General features: G+C 31.9%; 1 long non-coding RNA gene across 3 annotated transcripts; it reads right to left on the minus strand.

The window, feature by feature from the left end:
• Positions 1-88: 88 nt before the first annotated feature.
• On the minus strand, positions 89-3763 carry LOC114169745. Of its 3 annotated transcripts, XR_003600998.1 has the most exons (7): positions 3684-3763; positions 3411-3540; positions 2703-2800; positions 2444-2602; positions 992-1131; positions 452-619; positions 89-384 (listed from the first exon to the last, which is right to left on the minus strand). It is a non-coding gene; the product is annotated as an uncharacterized LOC114169745 (long non-coding RNA). The 3 variants fall into 3 exon arrangements; XR_003600999.1 differs by lacking the exon at positions 3684-3763 and having other exon boundaries at positions 2703-2815; positions 3411-3616; XR_003600997.1 differs by lacking the exon at positions 3684-3763 and having other exon boundaries at positions 3411-3613.
• Positions 3764-25710: the final 21947 nt, after the last annotated feature.

Raw genomic sequence — 25710 nt, forward strand, 5'->3', positions numbered from 1 at the left:
AAATGAAAAATTTGTCTGTGACTAAACATGTTATGATGGTTCATATATGCTTCGACTATTTTACCTTTCTAACTGAGATCCTGGAAGAGAAACCCATTCATATATGGTTGGTATTTTGCCATTTTGAAAGTGTGCATTGTGTTACAGAGGAAAGCAATTCCATGCTTTCTGGATAACATCACCTATGCACCTGAAAACAAAGTTTGTTTTTCCTTCTGTTGATCTCATACCAAAAGCAGTATATGAAACAATTATGATGGATAAAAATGGATATAATGGGCCTAGATCACCGGCTGGCCTTGTTGATCGGACACGCTCACCAACCTTCCACATCCTGGTTTGATCAATTTTGCCCATGGGAAAGGCAGGCAGACCCTCTTTCTACTGTAAAACACAGGTACAGTTTAGATATTGCTCAATAGCTCTAAATGGAAAGTAAATATGCACGTACATAAAAGCGACGTCCAGCCAAGACAACACTGCGAATCTCACACCCAACAGCGATATCCTCATAGCACTCGTACAAAATATCCATGCAGGGATAATATGAAGCACTATATGCTTTCTCAAATTCCCTTTTTCCATCTTCAGATAAAGTATTTTATACAGCTAACATGCCCTATACAGACAAAAAAATAAGTTACTTCAGAAGCACAAATTCACATGCTCAAGTAAAAGCTTTCTATTATGTTTCAGAGGTGCATAACAGTAACATTGCAAATGTAGAATGTAAACATAACTGGCTCTCAGAAGGCCCTAAAGTTATTATTAAGGCCTCAAAATGTAAACATAATTAGTTACTGCACTTAATGGTTACTTCTAACATATTTCTCTGAAAATCAAATTGCAACCCTAATATATAAAACAATAAAAATAAAATAGAAAAACTTAGAAAGATTCGACAAAGAATAATCTGCTCCAAGTTCAGTTTGACAAACAATACATGGAAAATAAAATTTAAAGAGAATGGTAATATTCAAAATGAACTTACCAAAACCTAATATTAAGCAACAAATTGTGAATCCTGCAATTGCTGCAAGAGAAAAATCCATCTTGTACTCATTCTCCATTGTGATGATGCATGCACCAGCTTCTACTAAATGCCTTGGTGAGGAGAAAAGCATGTGCAATCTACAAAAGAAGATTATTAGCTACTTCACAACATCAAAAATTTCACATGCCATGCACTATACTATTTTACAGCACAGAACTTCAAATCCAAATATAATTTAGATAGTAGATCTTTTAATGTCCCGACTTCTATATAAATAATAATTATTTGATAAAAAGATGGAATTGATTTTTTTTTATAATAAGATTTTTCTGGAGAAAACATCAACAATAACATAACTTCATACTATCTATTTGAACTATCCACGACGTTATTCTGAACTATCCATTTACTTGGTAAAACTTCCTTAGACCCTATCATGCTTCTTATCTTTCATCTCATATCGTACCAAACATTAGTTTGATCTTAACTCATTGAAACCAAACTAAATAAGACTCTTTCTTAATTGACATATTCTTGAACACTTCTAAAAATCATAAAATGTGATGGCTATCACACTATGTCATTATATAACCATACACGAAGGATGTAAAATAACAATAAAACATATATATAACTTTCTTTTATTAAGTTCACTGAATAAAATAATATTTATTTTTACTTACTTTTATATTTTTCAAATTATAAAATAATGATTAAATAAGAATCAAAACAAATACTTTAAATAAATAACTAAATATGGATTAGAATGTTACGAACAAATATAATAACAAAATATAAATTAATACGAGGGACACGGGAGATGAAATGAAATGAAATAAATATAGTTACCAGCAATTTTGAGTGATTCCCGATAAATTGGAACCTCTCTATGTACGGTTTCATAATTCCCGTAAATTAACAGGGTTTCATATCTCTGTAAATTTCAAGGAGTTTCATAATCTCATAAATTATTAGGGGTTTCAAACCCCGCTACATTTCAGGAGTTCAAACTCCTACCGCGTGAGTCATCAATTTTAGTACGTTTTCTTGGGATTTCAAATTCCGTTAATTTTATCATTAATTTCTTTTATTGCACGTGAATTGATTTTTTTTAATGCATATAAATATGAGACAATGAAAAAGACAAAAGACAGATATTCTTAAATTAATGGTGAAACAGTATTATTTTTTCATGAAAGCTCCAAGAATCTCACACGTACTATGTTTAATTACTATGTAACAATAAACACCACACATTTCAAAATACACTAAACATAACACTCTCACTGTGAGACTTAGCTAATTTTGAATTCATGCACACACTCATTACCTGAACTTAGGAAAGTACAATCTGTTAATTTATTCTGAAAAAGACCTAAAAGCCAATATAATCAGGTGTAACTGACTTAACACAGAAATCATTGAAACAAAGCAATGAAGGTCGTTTACCGTGAAGTCGCCATCAACGCAAATGGTATGTCCTGTAATGTAAGAAGTTGCAGGCAAGCATAGAAATGCCACCAACGAAGACACCTCCTCTGCCTCTCTAATCCCTCTGAGAGGGGTTTGAGAAATTACGGCATTCATAACAGTTTCCTCTTTAGAGTGCTTCAAACACAACACGATAACATGATGCCCTCAGTCCACATGAAAAAGAAAATAAATGGCAACAATAATCATACACTAACATTTCCAACAAAAATGTTACCTTTTTCCAAAAGAGGAGTTCATATTGGCCCTGGTGCAACACAACTAGTCCTTACAGGTTGCCTAATCGGTCTGTGAACTCTCACCCACTTTGCCACCCTAGTAATAAGAGATCTTGTAAATAATATATTTTAATTTCAAGCTTTTATTAAATATCTATATTTAAAAATGCTATAACCTTAAAACAGAAAATGACAACAATTCTACATAGACGAGAACAAGCAGCTGATAGGTTTTTTGATTTCTTATTTTTGTGAAAAGACCATATTTAGGTAAATGCAACAAAATTGACTAACTCTATGGCATCCTTGTCCAAAATAAAAAGTTTCAAATCCCTAACCATGTTTTTGTTACTAGGCTTCCACCATAACGTGAACTGACCAACATATTTAAATTTCTTTATTATATTCACAGCTTCAAAATGCAACCACGTATCAGTATCAACATTATATATCCTATGTTTCTCCCCACCAATGTAAAACAACTTTTTCTTTGCCATCACAAAATTTCCAATGTAGTCAACTGTTACATTGAACCTCATTCCCCCCATTTCATACAATTTCAAACAGACAACCACAAATTACAATCCATTTCAAAAAAATTCATTCATATGCGACTGAAAAATGAAAACCTAATCAAATTAACTATAAGAACATCAACTAATCACCCAATTTATCCTTCACGAAATCAAAAAATCATAAAAACATACCTTTACTGTCACAAAGGAAAACCCTAGGTTTCGTTATCTCCAATCTCACAATCGCCGCACTCATTGTCGCACACTACCCCCACCAGCTATTGGGTTCTTCACCAACAAAAGTCGCACACCACTGTTGGCGCTGTAACACAAGAAACGAACCTCTCAGCTCGAATTTGGATTCTCTTCTGATTTTCACTATTTTAACATTTTAAAATATATTAAAAAATTATTTAAAATATCATAATGAATTTTTAATGTTAAGCAAAGAATAGTAAAACAAACAAATAAAAAAATCTGGACTCATCGTCGTCGCAGTCCCGCACCAGGTTCGCAAATTCTCTTCTTCACTGCTTTACTTTAACTTAACAAGTTTAAATAATTTTACAACGTAAATAATTACTGCAAACAAAATAAATTAAATAGACTTTCTTTAAAACCTAAATTATAAAAAAAATAAACACATGTTCTAATTTCAGTAACTCCTGCGAAATTAAAAAAAGGTCACATCATTTGTACCGTATGCCAACTCATCACATATTTAACAGAGTTTAAAATGGGTGATGTTTTCCATCGTTACGAAAGTAGAAATATAAATTTTATATGAACTTTTATAAAGAGACAATTTCCAATTTAACATAGGAATAAAAAATATACTTATCCTTAAAATATATATTTAGTCTAAAAAACAGTGAACATATCTATGACATTTTTCTTAAAAAATAAGTAAAATTATAGAAATAAATAACTACTAACTCGTTACTTGAGGTTTCATGTCATTGTTGACATCGTATATAAATTCTGATAAATCACTTTTCATGTATACCGTTTTACTAAATTAATGTTTCAAAAGCAACATAAGTGGTGGACAGATGGTTTCCGTATTATATACCATGTTGACATTTATTAATTTCTATAATGCATAAAATTATATATATATATATATATATATATATATATATATATATATATATATATCACTAACATAAAAAGGTAGTTCGGTGTTTTTTTCTTGTCTCGTCTAGATTAGGTCTGATGTAGAAACGGTAGTCCGAAAGCAAACAGACGGGAATTTACGTATGATGCACAAGAACAAAAAGGATCCAGAACATGTTTTATCTTTTAACTTACGAAATTAATAGTACAATTACCAAAGTCAAAGTACATATAACTAATTAATAAAAACAATTACAATGTGAAGGTAAAAGACTCTTAAAACCTAATCTTCTTGCAATTCTTTCAACAAATAAGATGAATACTCTTTCCTTATCTCCAACATGTCATCCTTTGTCAACGGTGAGACATCATTGAAGTCGTAAAAAAATAATTCAATGTTAGCATGTGTGAAGTTTCACAAAGTATACAATTGATAAGTTATAGGTGTTTACAAATATACATTTATCCAATCATCAACAATTTATGCCCTAATTATAGTTTTAATTCAATGCATCATATAATATTCGCATTCAAATGTTGCACTAAACTAGCAAAGAGAGAAATTATTCTAATATATAACTTGTATAGTTATTAATTAACTTATAGACGTGATTTCTAACCTTTGGAGTTATAAATTGAACATTTTTTTATCTCTTGTTTAGTAACTGGTTTGATGCTACCATAACTCTTGTTAAATTGAAAAACTATTAGTAATAATTGTTATATACTAATTGGATGTTATGGAACTTATAACATTATCCTTGTAGAAATTCCTTCATGTTGTGACTGGGTTTTTTATGAATGGAGCAAAATCAAACAATTAGGTACTCGTCGGAAATCATCACTATTAACTAACAATGAGACCTACAATGATTTAGAATTTGTTAGTTCATTAATTACCCTGACTTAAAAGTAAAATCTCACTAAGACTAAGCCTTCAATGTAGGGTTTACTCATTTGCACTAAATCTTAAATAGGAACTAAGGTTTACTCAATCAATCTATAAATTAATGACACATATAATAAATATAAAATTACATAAACATTCAACATCTAATATAAACCAAAAATAAAATTTAATAAAAATCTAATAAATACAAAAGTAAAAAATAGTTTATAGAAAAAAATTATTCAAACAAAGTCTCTCAAAATTGAAAAAATAATGAGACATGACAAAATTAAGACAATGGATTAACATGCAATCAACTTTTTTTTTAAATTAGGAATACTAATGTATATCAAAACTAATTTATATATGTCAAAAATCAATCGAAAAAGACCTAACTTTGACAAAAAACGTAAAAAAGGGGTGTTTTGGGAGGTCACACGTTGCACACCACACCACAGATGATGGTTGAAGCAAACACTACTCTTGGAAGAAGACTCGTTGTTGCGTGGCAGCTGCAGCAGGAGCAAGCACCCTCTGCGACGTTGCCAACCACCATCCTGCATCGTTGTAGTTCAACCAAACCACCGTACTCCACCGCGTCTACAAAAAATTGGGGGTTTCAACATTTCGAAAAAGAAAATGGAGAACCATATAAATGGAGGCACATAAAAACGAAATCAAAGGAGAAACAAACCTCTCAACAAGCAATCACACAATCGTCCCATTGTGCAATCGTGAAAACTAGAAAAACACCCTTTCGCTCAGTTGCAGAGCTGCTGGAGAATAAGGTTAGGGATTTAAGTTTTAACGTTTACGTCTGACGCCCTATAGTCAAACGTAAATTTATGTGCAACATGTGCAATTAGACGTAAAAAATGAGATTTATGTCTGACCCTAGGGTGCTAGACGTAAGCAATTGATAAATTATCTACAAGTTTGCCACCAGTAACTTTTTATGTCTGATTCATGTGTGTTAGACAAAAAATCGCAAACATAAGTTGTCTCTTTTGTGTTAGTGTGTGTGTGTGTGTGTGTGTGTGTGTGTATATAATGGCTACACTAATGAGTAGTTAGGGTCATGACCTTAGATGTAGTTGAAGATGCGACCATATAAGAAAAAAAAATCCTAGAAACTTGATGTCTCAAGATTTTTGGTTAAAAGTTCTTATGTGTGTTGGATTAAAATCACATATATATAATTTCTCTCTAAACTCATCAGTTGTATCAGAGTTGATGGTTTGTCGTTGTGACTAGTAGAAATATACCAAGTGAAAGGGACTCACTCTTGAACTTGAAGCTTTAGGTTAAGAGTAGTGTCATATTTTCTATGGATTGAACTTGTGACATAATTTGATTGATGTTAGTTAACAAAAGGGATTAGGGTTTTGTCTTTGGACGTAAGGTTCTTTTCCAGTAAATGATGAAGAAAGTATGAAAGTAGAAGAAAAGGTAAAGAGATAAATCAAGAAACAAAGAGATTGAAGAACACATTATCACAATATCTCTCCTGAATCAAGATTAAAATTCTATTATTGTGACGACAATTTTTTTTTCTTTTTCTAATTATTATTATTATTTCCTATAATATACTTATAAAATTTAGAGGCAAAATTATACATAAAATATTCACATATATATATATATATATATATATATATATATATATATATATATTTACAATATTATATGCATCTTATATTTACACCGTGTAGTACATCTTATATTTCCTATACTATAAGGGGAAAAAGTATTATTTATTTATAGTATTTCCCTCATATATTGGCTTTCAAACAGGTGGAGGGAAAAGGTTATGGATAGGGTTCACTTGGACTGTTGGGGGTAAATAAAAGGTAACTCCAATTTGTCCTTCGATGACAATCGGCGCATTCAGAGCAGAGAGAAAAGTAATGGTAGAGTTTCCCATTCCTTGAAATGTTACAAAATTATTTACTTCATTGGTTTGCCATGCATTCCTAGTGAAGAAAGCTACAATGTCGGCGAAGAAGGGATCAGGCCTGTTTGGAGCAGCCATCTATGATAATGTTATAAAATTTTGTTTTTCACACACAATAAAAAAATAGGGAAGACAAATATCACAAACAAAAAACAACATATCATAATAAAATAAAATGAAATGAAAGTTCTCCCAAATCCATAAAACTGGATTTTTATTATACTTTTATAAAGATAGTGATTAATTTTGTAGTGACTAGTCAGGATAAATGAGCTCATGGCCAACAAGGTAACTCAAGAACATCTCATCTTGAGTAATAGTTTAAATCCCCAATGTCATACCTCCAACTACAATAATCAAATCTTCATTTATCGTAAATTTCATTTCAATATTAACCATTTAAATATATAATTAAATAAACATGATCGATGCATAATTAATATATATATATATATATATATATATATATATATATATATATATATATATATATATATATATATATATATAAAAGGACCAGTACGTAACTGGAGATATAAATAAGTAAATGAGAGTCAATATAAATAGGATCAGTGCTCAACTAGAGATGAATATAAATAAATAAATAAATAGGAATGGGAACTAAATATAAATTAGAATGAGGTTAAGGACACCTCACTTAAAGTAAATATAGAGATAAAAATAATTATGAACAGATAAAAAAAATAATTAAAGTAAAAAGATAAAATGATAGATGTCTCATTCCCTTACCTTAGCTATGGAAGATATACTTTTGAAGATGATCTTTGTATTTTATTTTTCTTCTCTTTCTTTTCTCACGTTTGCAAAGACTCTCTACTTCTCCTCCCTCTTTTTTTTTTCTTCAGTGTCTCTCTTTCTTTCCCCCTTTGAATTCACTTCTTCTATATTTATACTACATTTTGTAATGATTACACTTAGTTTAAATTGCACTATCTCGTTTCTGTTTCAATGCTTCCTTGGTTTAGTTTAGTTTGTTAAAGATTGGCCCATCCATATTTTTTTTTTTGTTTATTCAATGTGCATGAATTGTGACGTGGTGGTGGAGATTCAATCTAAAAAAATTCTTTTGTTTACCTTATCATAATATATAAAGTGTCTATACATATATCATTAAGGTTCAATTTGGAGAAGATTATTATTACTATAATAATAATAATAATAATAATAATAATAATAATAATAATAATAATAATAATTATAATAATAATAATAAAGGCAAAACATATGTTTTTTTTGAAATTGAAATGTAGCTATAATGTTATAAGTATTATAACTTATTTTATTATTGAAGTATATTATTTTGTAGTAATATTTTTATTATTTTAATTGCAAACACTTAAATTTTGATTTCTTGAATAATTATAATTTTTATATCATATGTTCAAAATTTATTATACTAGTCACAATACCTAAAAAAATAATGTATCATAAACTTTTAGGTATTGACACAGTGAAAACACTAGGGTACAAATTTTGAGATGTTACAATTCTCCCCTACTAAAAAAAATTTCATCCTTAAAATTATTTATTTATTTATTTTTGAAATAAATAAGGGTAAAGGTTTGTTATTTTCTCTTCTAATTCCTATGTAATATTTCCATTAGCTTCATTCCACATGACCTTCACTAGAGGGATTTGTATGCCTCTCAATTCTTTGACCTTCTTGTCCATAATTTGTATAGGTATTGCGTCAAATGTAAGGTTATTCTTTAATTGTACTGTATCAGGTCTTATCACATGAGTTGGATCAAAAATATATTTTCTTAATTGAGACGCATGAAAGACATTATGAAGGTTGGAAAGGAACGGAGGTAAGCAAATTTGATAAGCAACAGGACCTATTTTTCTAAGAATTTGGTACAGGCCAATAAATCGAGAAGTGAGTTTCTTTGATTTCATCACTCTACCAATTCCAGTGGGTGGTGTTACTTTCAAGAATACATGATCACCTTCTTGAAATTCAAGAGGTTGTCTTTTCTTGTCAGCATAACTTTTTTTCTACTCTAAGTTGTTCTCAATTTTTCCCTAATCATTTTGATTTTCTCGGTTGTATGTTGAATCATGTCAGGACCTAATACTGAATTCTCACCGGTCTCAAACCAACACAAAGGTGTTCTACATATCCTTCCATATAATGCTTCATAGGGTGCCATACATGTGCTGGAATGGAAGCTATTGTTATAAGTGAACTCAATCAAGGGCAGGCATCGATCCCAACTATCAGAATTTTCTAACACATAAGCTCTCAGCAAATCTTCCAAAGATTGAATGGTTCTCTCGGATTATCCATCAGTTTGGGGATGATAAGCTGAGCTAAGGTGAAGCTTGGTACCTAAGGCTTGATGTAAACTTCCCCAAAATTTTGAAGTAAATCTAGGGTCCCTATCAGATATAATACTTATTGGAACTCCATGTAACCTGACAATTTCTTTTATGTACAATTCAGTCAATTTTTCCAATGAATACCTAATGTTAATGGGTAAGAAATGAGCAGACTTTGTTAACCTATCCACGATAACCTATATGGAATCAAACTTTTGAATGGTTCGTGGGAGGTCAACTACAAAATCCATTGCTATACTATCCCATTTCCATTCAGGTATATCTAAGGATTGTAGCATTCCTGCTGACTTTTGGTGTTCTATTTTAGCTTTTTGACAAACTAAACATTTTGCTACATATTGTGCCACTTCCTTTTTCATTTTGGGCCACCAAAACATTTTCTTGAGATCTTGATACATTTTTGTTGTGCCTAGATGTATGCTTAATTTGTTTTTATGTGCTTCTTCTAGAATCATTTCCTTAATTTCCTCATTATTGGGCACACACATCCTGTCCTTAAATCTCAAAGTTCCGGTTTTATCTATGCCAAAATTCTCCCCACCCCTTTGACCTATCAATTTCTTTTTCTTATTAATTAACTCATCATTTTCTTGTGCCTCATGGATTTGCTTTTGTAAATTGTTAATGATCTGAATGGAGTTTAATTTCATTTTATCATGGCTTAGGGTGACCGACAAATTCATGTCTCTAAATTTTTCTAACAAATTCATTTCATGAATCATTAGTGAAGAGACATGTAAAGATTTTATGCTTAAAGCATCTGCCACTACATTTGTCTTTCCTAGATGGTAATGTAATTCAAAATCATAGTCTTTTAGAAATTTCATCCATCTCCTTTGTCTCATATTTAATTCCTTTTGGTCAAACAAGTATTTGAGACTCTTATGATCACTAAAAACCTCAAACTTACCACCATAAACATAATGTCTCCATATCTTACGTGCAAAAACAATGGCAACTAGTTCTAGATCATGGGTTGGGTATTTTTTCTCATGTGTTTTTAGTTTCCTAGAACTATATGCCACTACCCTTCTATCTTGCATAAGAACACAACCTAATCCCATTTTGGAAGCATCACAAAATATAACAAAGTGTCTAGTAGGATCAGGTAATGCTAAAATAGGAGAAGTGGTTAATCTTTTCTTGAGTTCTTGAAAACTATTTTCACATTTTTCTGTCCACACAAAAGCTTGGCCCTTTTTGGTGAGTTGGGTTAAAGGCAAAGCTATTTTAGAAAATCCCTCAATGAATTTCCTATAATATCTTGCCAAACCGAGAAAACTGCGAATCTCAATCCCTGTTTGTGGTGGTTCCCATTGTAAAACTGTTTCTACTTTGGTCAGATCCACTGACACTCCCTTATTGGAAATCACATGTCCTAAGAATTTTACTTCCTCTAACTAGAATTCACACTTAGACAATTTAGCATACAATTTATTTTCTCTCAAGATTTGCAAGACAATCCGAAGGTGTTCCTCATGTTCCTCAAGAGTCTTAGAATAATTAAGAATGTCATATATAAAAACAACCACAAATTGATCTAAAAATGGATGGAAGATCCTATTCATGTAATCCATGAATATTGCAGGAGCATTGGTCACACCAAAAGAGATCACTTGATATTCATAATGACCATACCTAATTCTGAAAGTAGTTTTTTGTATGTCTTCTCCTTTTACTCTAATTTGATGATATCCTGACCTTAAATCTATCTTAGAAAATACAGAGGCTCCTCTCAATTGGTCAATCAAGTCATCTATTCTAGGAAGAGGGTATTTATTCTTTATGGTGAATTTATTTAATTGACGGTAATCTACGCACAACCTAAAACTTCCATCTTTCTTTTTAACTAACAAAACAGGGGCTCCCAAGGTGACACACTAGGACGAATGAACTGTTTTTCAAGTAACTCTTTTAATTGTTTCTTCAATTCTGCTAATTCAGAGGGTGACATCCTATATGGTGCCATAAAGATTGGTCCAACTCCAGGCATCAGATCTATGGAAAATTCAATTTCTCTGTTAGGTGGTAAACCAGGAATATCATTGGGAAAGACTTTAGGAAAATTTTGAACAACTGTTATATTTTTCAACTCAACTTCCTCTTTTATTTCCATAGAAGATAATAACAAGTACCCTTGAATTTCATTCCTTGAAGGCTCACTTTTTGAATTGGTAGGTGATTTTAGAAGATTCTCAGAGTTTGGAAATATCACTGATTTCTTAGCACAATTCAAAAGGACTTGATTGGAAGATAACCAGTCCATACCTAAGATTACATCTAATTGAGATAAAGGTAGACATATTAAATTTACAAGGAATTTTCTATTCTCAATGAACAATGGACAGTCTAAACAAACTCTTTTGGTAATTACTGAGTCATTTGTGGGAGTTGAAACAACCAAACTAGTTTTTAGAAAAGAGGTCGACATATTAAGATGTTGAACACAATGATTGGAACTGAATGAGTGAGTTGCACCTGAGTCATATAGTACATTTAAAGTTTTTCCTTTAATAAAACACATACCTTTAATTAGATCATGGTTTTTAACAGCTTCAGCTTCAGTCATGGTGTACACTCTTCCTGTTATGGTAGGTCTTGTCTTGGTTGCAGCTTGATTGAAATGTGGCTTCTGTTGTCCACACTCAGAGAATATGTGACCAGGTTTCCCACACTTGAAACAGACTGGTCCCTTAAGATGACAATCTTTAGCATGATGTCCTTGTCCGCATTTGAAGCATCTGATATGATCATATACAGGTCTACTAGAATTTCCTGATGAAGATTGGTTGGATTGGGTCCTCCATTGTGGGCGATTGTAAGGTTTTCCCTAAATATGCTTATTTTTATTTGTCTGGGGTCCAAAATACTTTGGTTTGATATTTTGGTTGTTCTCAAAATCTTCCAAAAATCTACATTTGTGAATAAGCGTAGGAAAATCAACAATTTCTAGTATTTCTACTACTTTTCTCAATTCATCCCTAAGTCCATTTTCAAATTTTATACATTTCATCCTTTCCTCTGGGTGATAAAAGAAAGCAGAGTATTTTCCTAATTCTTCAAACTTGGAAGCGTATTCCCCTACTGGCATACTTCCTTGCTTCAACTGCATAAACTCTATTTCTTTTACCCTCCTCACATCATTAGGGAAATATTTTTCTAAAAACTTTGTTCTAAATACATCCCAGGTAATAATTATTCTTCCTCCTTCAAGTAATCTCCTGGTACCATCCCACCAATATCCAGCTTCTCCTACTAACATAAACACAACATAATTCACCTTTTGGTTGTCAACACAGTTCATAACTCGGAATATTTTTTCTATCTCCTTAATCCATAATTTAGCTTTTTCTGGATCATATCCTCCAGAAAATTGTAGGGGTTTGTTTCTCCTAAATTCAGCTAAACCTTGTGATTCAAGGTTTCCTTCAGGTCTTTGATTCCTCATTAGAGCAGCAGCCATGTCTCGGATAGCTTGCATTGCTATAGTTAATTCATTGTTCCTCCTAATGTTTGCCATCTGGAATTGTATGAGTTATTAAAAAAAATATAGTGAGCACATTTCATAGATCTCGCATGAAACGTTGCTCTGATACCATCTAATGTGACAACAATTTTTTTTCTTCTTCTAATTATTATTATTTCCTATAATATACTTATAAAATTTAGAGGCAAAATTATACATAAAATATTCACACACACACACACACACACACACATATATATATATATATATATATATATATATATATATATATATATTTACAATACTATATGTATCGTATATTTACACCGTTTAGTACATCTTATATTTCCTATACTATAAGGGAAAAAAGTATTATTTATTTACAATTTTTCGCTCATATACTGGCTTTCAAACAGGTGGAGGGAAAAGGTTATGGATAGGGTTCACTTGAACTGTTGGGGGTAAATAAAAGGTAACTCCGAGTTGTCCTTCGATGACAATCGGCGCATTCGAAGCAGAGAGAAAAGTAATGGTAGAGTTTCCCATTCCCTGAAATGTTACAAAATTATTTACTGCATTGGTTTGCCATGCATTCCTAGGGAAAATAGCTACAATGTCGGCGAAGAAGGGATCAGACATGTTTGGAGTAGCCATTTATGATAATGTTATAAAATTTTGTTTTTCACACACAATAAAAAAATAGGGAAGTGAGACAAATATCACAAAAAAAAAACAGCATATCATAATAAAATAAAATGAAATGAAAGTTCTCCCAAATCCATAAAACTGGATTTTTATTATACTTTTATAAATATATTGATTAATTTTGTAGTGACTAGTCAAGATAAATGAGCTCATAGCCAATAAGGTAACTCAAGAACATCTCATCTTGAGTAATACTAACTCGTTTTAATCCCCAAGGTCATACCTCCAACTACAATAATCAAATCTTCATATATCGTAAATTTTATTTCAATATTAACCATTTAAATATATAATTAAATAAACATGATCGATGCATAATTAATATATATATATATATATAAATAAATAAATAAATAAAAAGGACCAGTACGTAACTGGAGATATAAATAAGTAAATGAGAGTAAATATAAATAGAATCAGTGCTCAACTAGAGATAAATATAAATAAATTAATAGGAATGAGAACTAAATATAAATTAGAATGAGGTTAGGGACACCTCACTTAAAGTAAATATAGAGATAAAAATAATTATGAACAAATAAACAAAATAATTAAAGTAAAAAGATAAAATGATAGATGTCTCCTTCCCTTACCTTAGCTATGGAAGATATACTTTTGAAGATGATCTTTGTATTTTATTATTCTTCTCTTTCTTTTCTCACGCTTGCAAAGACTCTCTGCTTCTCCTCCCTCTCTTTTTTTTTTCTTCACTGTCTCTCTTTCTTTCCCCCCTTTGAATTCACTTTTTCCATATTTATACTACATTTTGTAGTGATTACACTTAGTTTAAATTGCACTATCTCATTTGTGTTTTAATGCTTCCTTGGTTTAGTTTAGTTTGTTAAAGATTGGCCCATCCAGATTTTTTTTTGTTTATCCAATCTGACGTTAATGTTAATATTAACTTATCATGGCATTAATTGTGATTTTCCATTTTGACACTACATGTGCATGAACTATGACGTGGTGGTGGAGATTCAATCTAAAAAAATTCTTTTGTTTACCTTATCATAATATATAAAGTGTCTATACCTATATGATTAAGGTTCAATTTGGAGAAGATTATTATTATTATTATTATTATTATTATTATTATTATTATTATTATTATAATAATAATAATAATAATAAAAAAGGCAAAACATATGTTTTTCTGAAATTGAAATGTAGCTATAATGTTATAAGTATTATAACTTATTTTATTATTGAAGTATATTATTTTGTAGTAATATTTTTATTATTTTAATTGCAAATACCTAAATTTTGATTTCTTGAATAATTATAATTTTTATATCATATGTTCAAAATTTATTATACTAGTCACAATACCTAAAAAAAATAATTATCATAAACTTTTAGGTATTGACACACCGAAAACACTGGGGTACAAATTTTGAGATGTTACAATTATGATTTATATCTCTTAGATTTTTTTATTCTCCTAATGTTTCTCCCAAATTAAGTTTTTCCCAAATTAGTATGATCTTAATTAACATTTTATGGATACTTTTATAAGATTGGCATTAACCCATATTATATTTTTCTCCAAATTAGTATGACCCTAAATTGCATTCATGCGAATAACGGTATGAAAATAATTTAAGTAGAGGAAGTGAAGAGTTTTTATATTTAATTAAAAATAATAATTTGTGTATAAAAAAATTAATTTGACACCCCTAAATTTTTTGTCTAAGTTCTGCGTTGTATATAACTCTTTTCTTTTGAAAACTTTAAGTTTCCTTATATAAGATGCAACTTTTGTGTGATTAGGGATGGCAATGGGGAGGGACAGGAACGAGTTTCACTATCCCATACCTATCCCCATTACCATCGGATAACAAGTATATTCTGGTACCCATACTCATACTCGTTTTTTTATTGTTTCAATATTAATTAATTAATTTTTATAAAATAATAAAAATTTATGGTAAAGGAAACATAATATTATCAAATATTCAATATTAAGAGGAAAGTTATTTCTTTGATATCAAATATTTAGAAAGAAATTATAATTGTATACATCTTAAATTACAATACCAAATAAATTTTCATGAGAACCAAAAAATTTATTAAGTTTGCAAACACAAATGGAATCTAGTTGATAAAATTTAAAAATATTTTTAAAAAAAATATAAAAGGAAAACAAATATTAAAATTAAAATCTATTTTCAATGTTTGTTTATTTAAATTTTTTAAATTCTAATGAATATTTTTTTTATACACTAATAAAAGTTATGATACATCATTCGATAAAAATCACGCAAAGAACAAACATTAAACTAATAACAATAAAATTTTAACATAGATATTATATCTTTTGAACTTCAATATATGTTGGATGGTGATAAAATGAATTCATAGCAATGATATTAAAATTTTATATTATAGTAAATAAAATTTATTTATACAATTATATTGACAAAATTACAATATGATTGACAATGAGTTAAAAAATAAAAAATAAATATATCAAATATATCAAAATATTATTCTCCATAATAAAAATAAACAATAAATAAAAATATTATAAAAATTATCAAATGTGTCTTAGAAACAATTTAAGAGACTATTGAATGAAATCACACAAAGGAAAACAAATATATATTTCAAAGTATGATAAGATGAAAAGTACCTTTGAGAAATAAGAAAACTTTTCAAATATCAACATAGTCAATGATTGAGAAATAAATAAATAAAATTAATAATAATAGAGTAAAGAAGATGATTTTTTTTATATTACCTAGTAGATGAAAGCTTTATGATATTAAACACTTAAATCGAGAGTGTTAAACATTCTCATGTGAAAGGAAAATATACAATAAATAAAATTAGTAAAAAAGAATAGAAATATTCAAATGTGAGACATAAAAAATATTTATTTGACATGCATCATTTGAACAAAATTGCATAAAGGTTATGATAAGATGAAAAATATATTGGAGATGTGAATGAATTTCATGACAAACGAAACAATTAGAAGAAATAAAAATTAGAAAGTGTGTAGGAATATATATATATATATATATATATATATATTAATGTTACATAATTAACTGTGAATATTTAATACTTTCAACAGAAATCGACATTATGGTGGGTATGAGACAGGACAGATATGTACATTCCTATACCTATCCTCATAAAAAGTCGGGAATTTTTCGTATCTATAATTAATGAGGAAATTATCCGTTAAAACGAATACAGATTTGCACAATACCCATATAGGCGGATTTATTTATTTATCATTCCTATTTGTGAGTATAGAACTCTTTTATAGGTTGAGTTGTTATAGTTGTACTTTGACGACTGTAATAACATTTTGTTGCAATTGGATCAGTTCTTGACTATTGACTTTGTTACGCTTATTTCGGTAGAATTATAAGTATAAAAATGGGATGTTACCAAAATTTGTCTCTTAAGTAATATTTCCACAAAATTATCTCTATATTAACTTTAAATAAGAAAAATATATATTTTTTAACATCTATAGTAAAAGATGGAAGAAAATATTATAACTTATCTGTTGGGTTACCAAGTAATCTATTATATATTGACAAAAACTTCTCATATATTTATAGAAAAATATTTATTATATTTGTTATAGATTGATAAAATCTTTCTTCGCATGTATTTTTATTTTTATGATGCTTGGTTAGAATCCGATTAAAATGTAATGATTAAATAATTATCAACCCAAATTATTTTTATATATGAAATATATGAAATGATAGTGTTATCTCTTATAAAATTCTTTACTTTTTAAAATTGTAAATAGATGTAGCATTAATTTTTATAGAAAAAATGTAACGACGCCAAAATCAAATAAAAAGTTATTTAGAATTAACATTTTAAATTTGAATTTAAACGGTATTTGTTAAAAAATAAAACTGAAAAAATTATGAACATTAAAAGGGTAAGTCACCTTTATTTTATATTTGTTTTTACATATGGATATGTTCTATCTTTATTTTCTTGATACTTTAGAAAATTGATTCATTTGTAATAATCAAATGAAATATTAACATTAAAATATATATAATTTCTTGTTAAAAATAAGAGAATTTGTCTCATAAGCAATCTGTCTACTAAATTGTCTCTATATTAATTTTAAATAAGAAAAACATTTTCTTGTTAATATCTATAGTAAAATATGGAAGAACGTGTTGGATAGTACTAGGTAATCTATTTTATATTGAAAAAACAATTCTCATATATATATATATATATATATATGTATATATATATATATATATATATATATATATATATATATATATATATATATATATGGGTTAAATATGTTTTTGTTATGTAACTTTCAGTGAATTTTAAAATTAGTTCCATTTCGAAACTTTAGATCAATTTAGTCATTCATCTTTCGAAATATGTAAATTTAGTTCTTTTAATCAAATATTGGTAAGTTTATTTGACATTTCAAGCACGTTTCATATTAGTATTTGACTTAACATTAAAGCAAAAATGTGTCAAACAATATAAACAATTCAAATACAATCTTGAACTTGAAATGCGTACGAAACATTAAATAAAACTAACAAAATTTGATTAAAAGAACTAAATCCACGTATTTCGAAAGATGAAGTACTAAATTGGTCCAAAGTTTCGAAATGAACTAATGACAAAGTTCACTGAAAGTTAAGGGACAAAAACATATTTAACCATATATATATATATATGATTCAGAGAAAAATACTTACTATATTTGTTATAGATAGATAAAATCTTTCTTCACATGTATTTTTATGAGGATTGGTTATAAACTGATTAAAATATAATGATTAAATAAATACCCACTAAAATTATTTATATAGATATGAAAATATAATGTCATCCATATATATATTAATATGGAAAATGCAATCTTATATTTTCTCTGTTATACATTTCTTTACGTTTGGAAATTGGAAACAGATGTAGCATTAATTTTTGTAGAATAAATGCAAGCAAGATCTCTTCTTTATATATAATTTTGAAAGATAAATTACAATAATTAATTACACCAAATCAAATAAAAGGATATCTAAAATTAAATTTTTAAAATTGAATTTAAGAAATTAGTTGTTAAAAAAAAAAAGTGAAAACAGTTATGTACAGTATAACGGTAAATCACCTTAATTTTATATTTGTTTGTACATATGGATATCTTCTACATTTATTTGTCTTTATTTTCTTCATATATTAGAAATTTGATTCATTTGTAATAATGAAAAGAATAGTAACATTAATTAAATGAAAGGGATAAAATTAGATATAATTGTTAAGAGAATTTGTATCATAAATAATGTAACATCCCATCTAAATAATAACATAAATAAATGAAATCTTACACCGGATAATATAAAACGTTAAATTGCGGAGTATAACATCACTCCTTACAGTTATCCAAAGTACTTAAAAGAAAATATTAAAGCTCACTGCAATGCCTACAACCCAAAAGGAGTAAGAGCACTAGTGCATTTTAGAGTTTCTACATCGCAATATATGCCTCGGTTCCTGCGCACCCGCTGCATATAAAAATGCGGTGGCATTTTTGTAATAAAAGACACCTTTTATGCCTCGGTTGTCATACTAACTGAGGCATATAGCTCAAAAAATTTTATGAATTCGCGCTGTCCACAAAATTTGAAATTTTTTAACTGCTTTTATGCCTCGGTTACCACAGAACCGAGGCCTAATACCTTTCTTGCTTCAGGTTTTTATTACTCGATGCAGTTTCTTGGTTGTATTTCTTTTTTTTAATTCACTGACAGAATATGCCTCGGTTTCGAATTAGCCGAGGCAGTATGGCTTCCTAGGGTTAAAAAAAACCCAAATCCTTTCGCAGTCGCGCAAAGCATCTTCTTCCATTCTTCTTCTCCGAGCATCCCCACGTAGTATCCAAATATTTTCTTCTTCTTCCACTGTGCCCCAGTCGTTTGTTCCGGCTTCACCACCGCTGCACCATGGAGGAGGTGGTTTTGTGGCCGCCGCTGCTGCGTCATTCCACCAGCGTCGTTGCTGCACCTTTCTGCCAGCACAGCTGCTGTGCCGTTTCACCAACGCTGTTTTTGTGCCATTCCGCCAGCACCACCGCGCTACCATCCCGTTGAACAGTGCCACGGAAACGAAAACCGTCACGGACATGACGTCGGCGATGACGTGTCTCAGTTCAGCGTCCATGAGGGACGTTGGAGCCTGCTGCGTGCAATGTTGCTGGTGTTGAGCAAGACTGACGCATCAAAGAACGGACATGATGTTTTCGATTTCTTTGGAGATTTTATTCTTAGCTTTTACGTAGGCGACAACCTTGGAGTCGTCGCATTTTCTTATGGCCATCTGGACGGAGGAGTGTTCTTCCTTGAGAGCCATGACAAATGTTTGGAAGATTCCGAAGGCGTCGACGAAGCGGAGGAGATCTTCTAAAAGGTTCTGGAGCCAGAGAGGGTGGCTTCGGAGGGATTCTAGAGTCTGAGGGAGGTTGAGGATTGATCTTTTGTTTGTGTTTTTTTAGATGCGGGCTAGTGAGAAAGTAAATGTACCTTTCTGCCGTGGTTAAAATAGACCCGAGGTAGTAAATATTAAATATGTCTTGGGTTTGTAACCGAGGCATAAAGAACTACCTTTTTACCTCGGTCGTATATGCCTCGGTTGCGGACCCGAAGCCAAAAGCTGGAAAAAACTGCTGTCATTTCTCTTCCCTGCACTAGTGGAGATAACCAATATTGGAAATAAAGTCTTAGGGACAATACAATACACGAGCCTTAGCCCTAAAGAAAAGCCCAAATAAAACGTGAAGTCCAGCCCAAGTAGACTATGCAACGAAATCATCTCTCCCCTGTTGAGCACGAGTACCTCTCACATATGCTCCCATCAATAAATTGATGATTATCGCAAAGGTAGAAGAACAACATAAAAGGCAATCAAACAAGCAAAGGGTAAGCTAGAGCCAAAAAGATTTCATCATGCAATCAGATATACTTGCAATTCCATACAATCAAGCACAACCCACAACCATAATTCTTACAGCAAAATTCTCAAGAAAATTTATTCTCACGAAACCAAAATCATTGCAGTAATGCGTGACACATTTCTCAAGCTACAGACATCTAATAGGCGATCCAACCGGTCAAGCCATAAAATAGCATGGTATGAACCACATGTGAAAATTTGAGCTCAATCCAACGGTTAATGAGTCGGAAAAGTCAATTTTACTAAAACTATGCATGTTAGAAAAACACACAGTCGACCAACGACCCAACACACTCGCCCAGTGACTGTGTGACGCATCAGAATACAAGAAATAATGTCAAAGATCACAGTTTCATGAATATGTGAACCCCTAACGCAAAAATATACCAAAACCCCCCAATCTTTTCTCATATTTCACAAAACATTAATCACATAAAATAGAAATAACGTGAAACCCTAGCTTCCCTTACCTAGAAAAGGGCTAATATTGGACTTCGACTCTTAAGTCAGCGAAACCAGTAGCTCCAAGGACAAATCTATGAACTGAAACAGTGGCACGACAAAGGAGACTGGATTCACACAATAAGTCCCGACATAAACCGCGAAAACAACTTAGAAAGGTTAGGTTCGAGAACTAACTTACGTGAACGGGAGACGGAGGTTGAGCTCACTTGAACTTGGGTAGATCTCCAAACCCTAGCAGAGGTTTTGTGGAGAGAAAATGGGTGAGTTAGGGCACTGATTTTTCAGAATGACTTGCAATTGAGGGACCTTGGCTGCTTTAGGGGCCTTGGCACCCTATGGGCCAGCCTTTTAGGCCCAACAGTCTGGCAGCCCTTAACATCAGGGCACTCAATAAAAGTGGGTCTTACATTCTCCCCAACAAGAAAATTTTTGACATCAAAAATTCACCGATAGGATAGAAAGAAAACCGCGTTTCCCTCACATCCTCCGACAACCACCACCTAGACATGACAGATTTGATGACTCCAACACCTATAGTCACTGGAAACTTTACCTTTGTACTATGTGATATGTGTCCAACAATGTAAATTGGTTTAGTCACTACACTCGAACTAACTTCTAACTTGCAACCTTAACACTGGAATTGCTCTTTCATACTTGCCCAACTAACTTGTATCTGATATACTGACTCACCCACCATATGCTCTTCCCTACCTCTTGTAGGTTTTTATCAAAGTCTCATATCACTTGAAGTCTCAAACCAAAGCATATTCGTTATCACTTCCCGTCATCTTGTTCACCCCTTTATACATCACTCCACTAACTTGATCACTATTGAGTTATGGCCTACTACCTCACCATCAACACCCTTGACCACTTTTATGCATAACGACACTCATAACATCTTGCCTCCTGTACTAACTTCAACCAATGGTAACAAAATCCACAACCAAGTCATTCCATTTCCAAATTAAGCTTCCCTCTTTTACAACCACCAAATTCATTTCGAAATCTCACCTTCATTTCTGATCTACTAACTTGTAACCATCCTTCCACAAAAGCCTTAGAACCATGTCTTTCCTTGACTTGGAAATTTTTAGTTTGATTTATACCTATCAACTCTAAGATACTTCTCAACTAAGATTTTTCTGAATTGCTTCTTCCCCAACCTTGTTGGGAGACTCATTAGTTCTAGTCGGGGTGACTAAACTAATGAAATCTCCTCACATATTCTCTTTCCACCCCAAACACTTAGGTTTCTCAATCAACCCTTACTCTTAACTCGTGAAATCACGGGTCTTGAATTCCATTCCCTGGCTAAACATCTACTCTCACTTTATCAACTCCAAGTTGGCACTCTAACTTGAAATCATAAATCAAATCTCCTACTACTCTTGCACAACTTTCTCTGAGTAACCCCATAATTTCGACTCTAATTGATTTTTTGAACATCTTTAATTGGTACTCAAAAGAACGACACTTTTGTTGTTCAACAAGAACTGGTTGTCATAGTAATACTCTAGGTCGTGAGTAAGATAGTTCTTTTCACGCACCTCTTACCCTTCATAAGCATCACTTGTCGTCAACCCGTTGCGCTACTCCGATCAACACACAAAGTCACTTATTTGTTTACTCAAAATGATGTTCCTTTCATGTCTGTTGTGAAAAGGAATCAATCATTGCTGAGAAACCTTCCTCCAAAATTTCTATGGAACTTGCAAAATCCTTTTGACTCCCTTGTTTATAGTCTTAACCTCCTATTTTCTCAACATTGCATCCACCCTTTTTAAACCATAGGCCAAAAGGTCTATTCTCCCTTATCCAACGTTTACCTTTGAACAGTCTATCCTCCCACTACCTCTCCTTTAAGATTCACCAAACTCCAATCATCCTTGTAATTATATTTACGATAAGCCACTACTTCTCCAACATCTCCCTGACTCTATATTTACTTCAAATTCTCAGTAGGAACCATCCAATTAGAAATTATTGGCACAAGTCCTCTTTCAGACACCAATGCAAAATTGAATGCCACCACACCAAGGTTAAAATTCTAATACTTGCTTCAGAACACGTCTACAAACTCTTCTACTACCGGGATCCTTTGCATCTATTATTCACTTTCCTTTGTCAGATGACTCTGATTCACATGACACTCTGCCCTCCACTATTTAGTTTGATCCGTACTTCATACGCAATCACTGACTTATCCTTTTTTAATCAAAGAACATCACCTTGTTGGTCGTCTCAGCTCATCGAAATGGGATTGAGAAAATAACCAATTCACCCTTGAGACTATGTCCCAACCTTGCAAAGGAAACAATTCGAATTGGGTTTGAATTTAAACACTTTGATCACCACGAAGGCACCACACACCCGAGCGAATCTTCACTTGGCCGCTACTATAACAAAAACCACCTTCTCAAACTCAACTCCTTCTTGTAGACAACCATGACTCCTATACCATACTAGCGACATCAAAGAGTGTACGACCCTAAACGAAGCCAAAGCCCATAATCCAATCACCACCTTTGTAACATGTATCTTTTAAATTAGATTACCCGTGTTGGCCACTTTAGTGGTAATCATCGCAAACACTCTCATAGCTACTCAAAACTTTTGCATTCCTTTCCCCTTTCCTCGTGTTGTGACATTACTAATTGTCCTTCCCTACAAGAACAAACTTAACCATGTGCTTCTCCTTCTGATGCTTGAAATCGTCCATCTCATATCCAATGTCAAACCTTCCTCTTTTGTGGCCCACTTTACTTAGAACATCCCCTCTCCTCCTAACTTGGGTAACTGCTACCGCTGAGAAGACCTAACTACTACTTACTGAATTGATCTGGTATATAACTCATAATATATTCCCTTCTCCTATAACATCATCACACTTGGTTGATCTTCAAAGCTCTACCTCTCATAAGCTTTCAACTACACGTCTGCTTTCCCTATATAGTTCATGGCCTCTACCTTCAACCTCAAACCTCCCACACTGTTACACTTCGAACCTTAGACATTGTGAAGGTGTAAAACCAAGTTGATTTCTCACACCCTGCCGCATGAGCACGCCCCGATATCTTCTCATATACTAATCTTTGAACTCAACTCTTCTCCTAAAACTTGTGGTGTACGATCTTAGAACTTGATCTTGTACCTCTCTCTCAGTCCAAAGCGTTGCTTCTTAACTTTCAACATCATTTCTCAGCCTTTTAAACCAAGACTCAAATTTCATCATCTATCAATATACAATCCTCTACATCTTAGCACCCTTGAGACAAAAGGTTTTCTCATAGGCCCCACCAACCCTGGTAAGGGTGAGTAGGTCAAGTTGAGCTTAAATCTGCATTCCCTCATAGCTACAAACACGAGACACAAAACACAGAGGCATAACAGGACAAACTAGAACATACAAGACAACACTCCATCATTTACAGACAACCAAACCTTTCGTTTGTTACCCTTCCTTCCCCAAACCATTAGAATTAAGAAAGGAAAAACAACCTTTGATCTAGTCATCAGTGTGCACCCTCATCACTTTATCAAGACGTTTTCTGTTCTTAAAACTTTTGGTTTCATTGACAAACTCGACTATACTTCAAAACTTACGTCGTCGAGGCATGACAAACCCACAACCTCAGATCATCCTAAGGTCGAACTGCTCTGATACCATTAATGTAACATCCCATTTAAATAATAACATAAATAAATGAAATCTTACACCGGATAATATAAATAGCCAAGTTGCGGAGTATAAGGTCACTCCTTACAATTATCCAAGGTACTTAAAAGAAAATATTAAAGCTCACTACAATGCTACAACCCAAAAGGAGTAAAAGATATCCAGTATTGGAAATAAAGCCTTAGGGACAATACAATACACGGGCCTTAGCCCTAAAGAAAAGCCCAAATAAAACGTGAAGTCCAACCCAAGTAGACTATGCAGCGGAATCATGTCTCCCCTGTTGAGCACGAGTACCTCTCGCATCTGCTCCCATCAATAAATTGATGATCATCGCAAAGGTAGAAGAACAACATACAAGGCAATCAAACAAGCAAAGGGTAAGCTAGAGCCTAAAAGATTTCATCATGCAATCAGATATACTTTCACTAGGGGTGTCAAAACGGGCCAGCCCGACCCGATTTGGCCCAGCCCATTTTTGGCCCATTTTAAATGGGTCGGGTCGGGCTGGCCCGACAAGGCAAAATGGGTTGTTGGTTTGGGCCCGACCTGTGGGCTGGCGGGCCGACGGGCTGGCCTGCCATCCTTTTCCTGATATGTTCATTTTGTGGCCCAAAATCAGATTTTAAATCAGGTCCTGTATATAAATGTAATAGTACTACATATGCATTAATACAACAATAACCTGCGCAGTGACTATAATAATAGTCAGGTTGGTCTGTTATGTAACACAACCAAAGATACAACAGTGAAAAGTCAACACAAAAGGAAACATTTGGAAAACATGCAAATATGCTTACATTAACAGACTGCATATGCATTAATACAACAATAGTCCATCATCACAAAGTCCAAACAAATTGAAATGATTAAAAACAAAATGTA

The sequence above is a fragment of the Vigna unguiculata genome, chromosome 11 (genome assembly GCF_004118075.2).
Source record: "Vigna unguiculata cultivar IT97K-499-35 chromosome 11, ASM411807v1, whole genome shotgun sequence".
Lineage (NCBI taxonomy): Eukaryota > Viridiplantae > Streptophyta > Magnoliopsida > Fabales > Fabaceae > Vigna > Vigna unguiculata.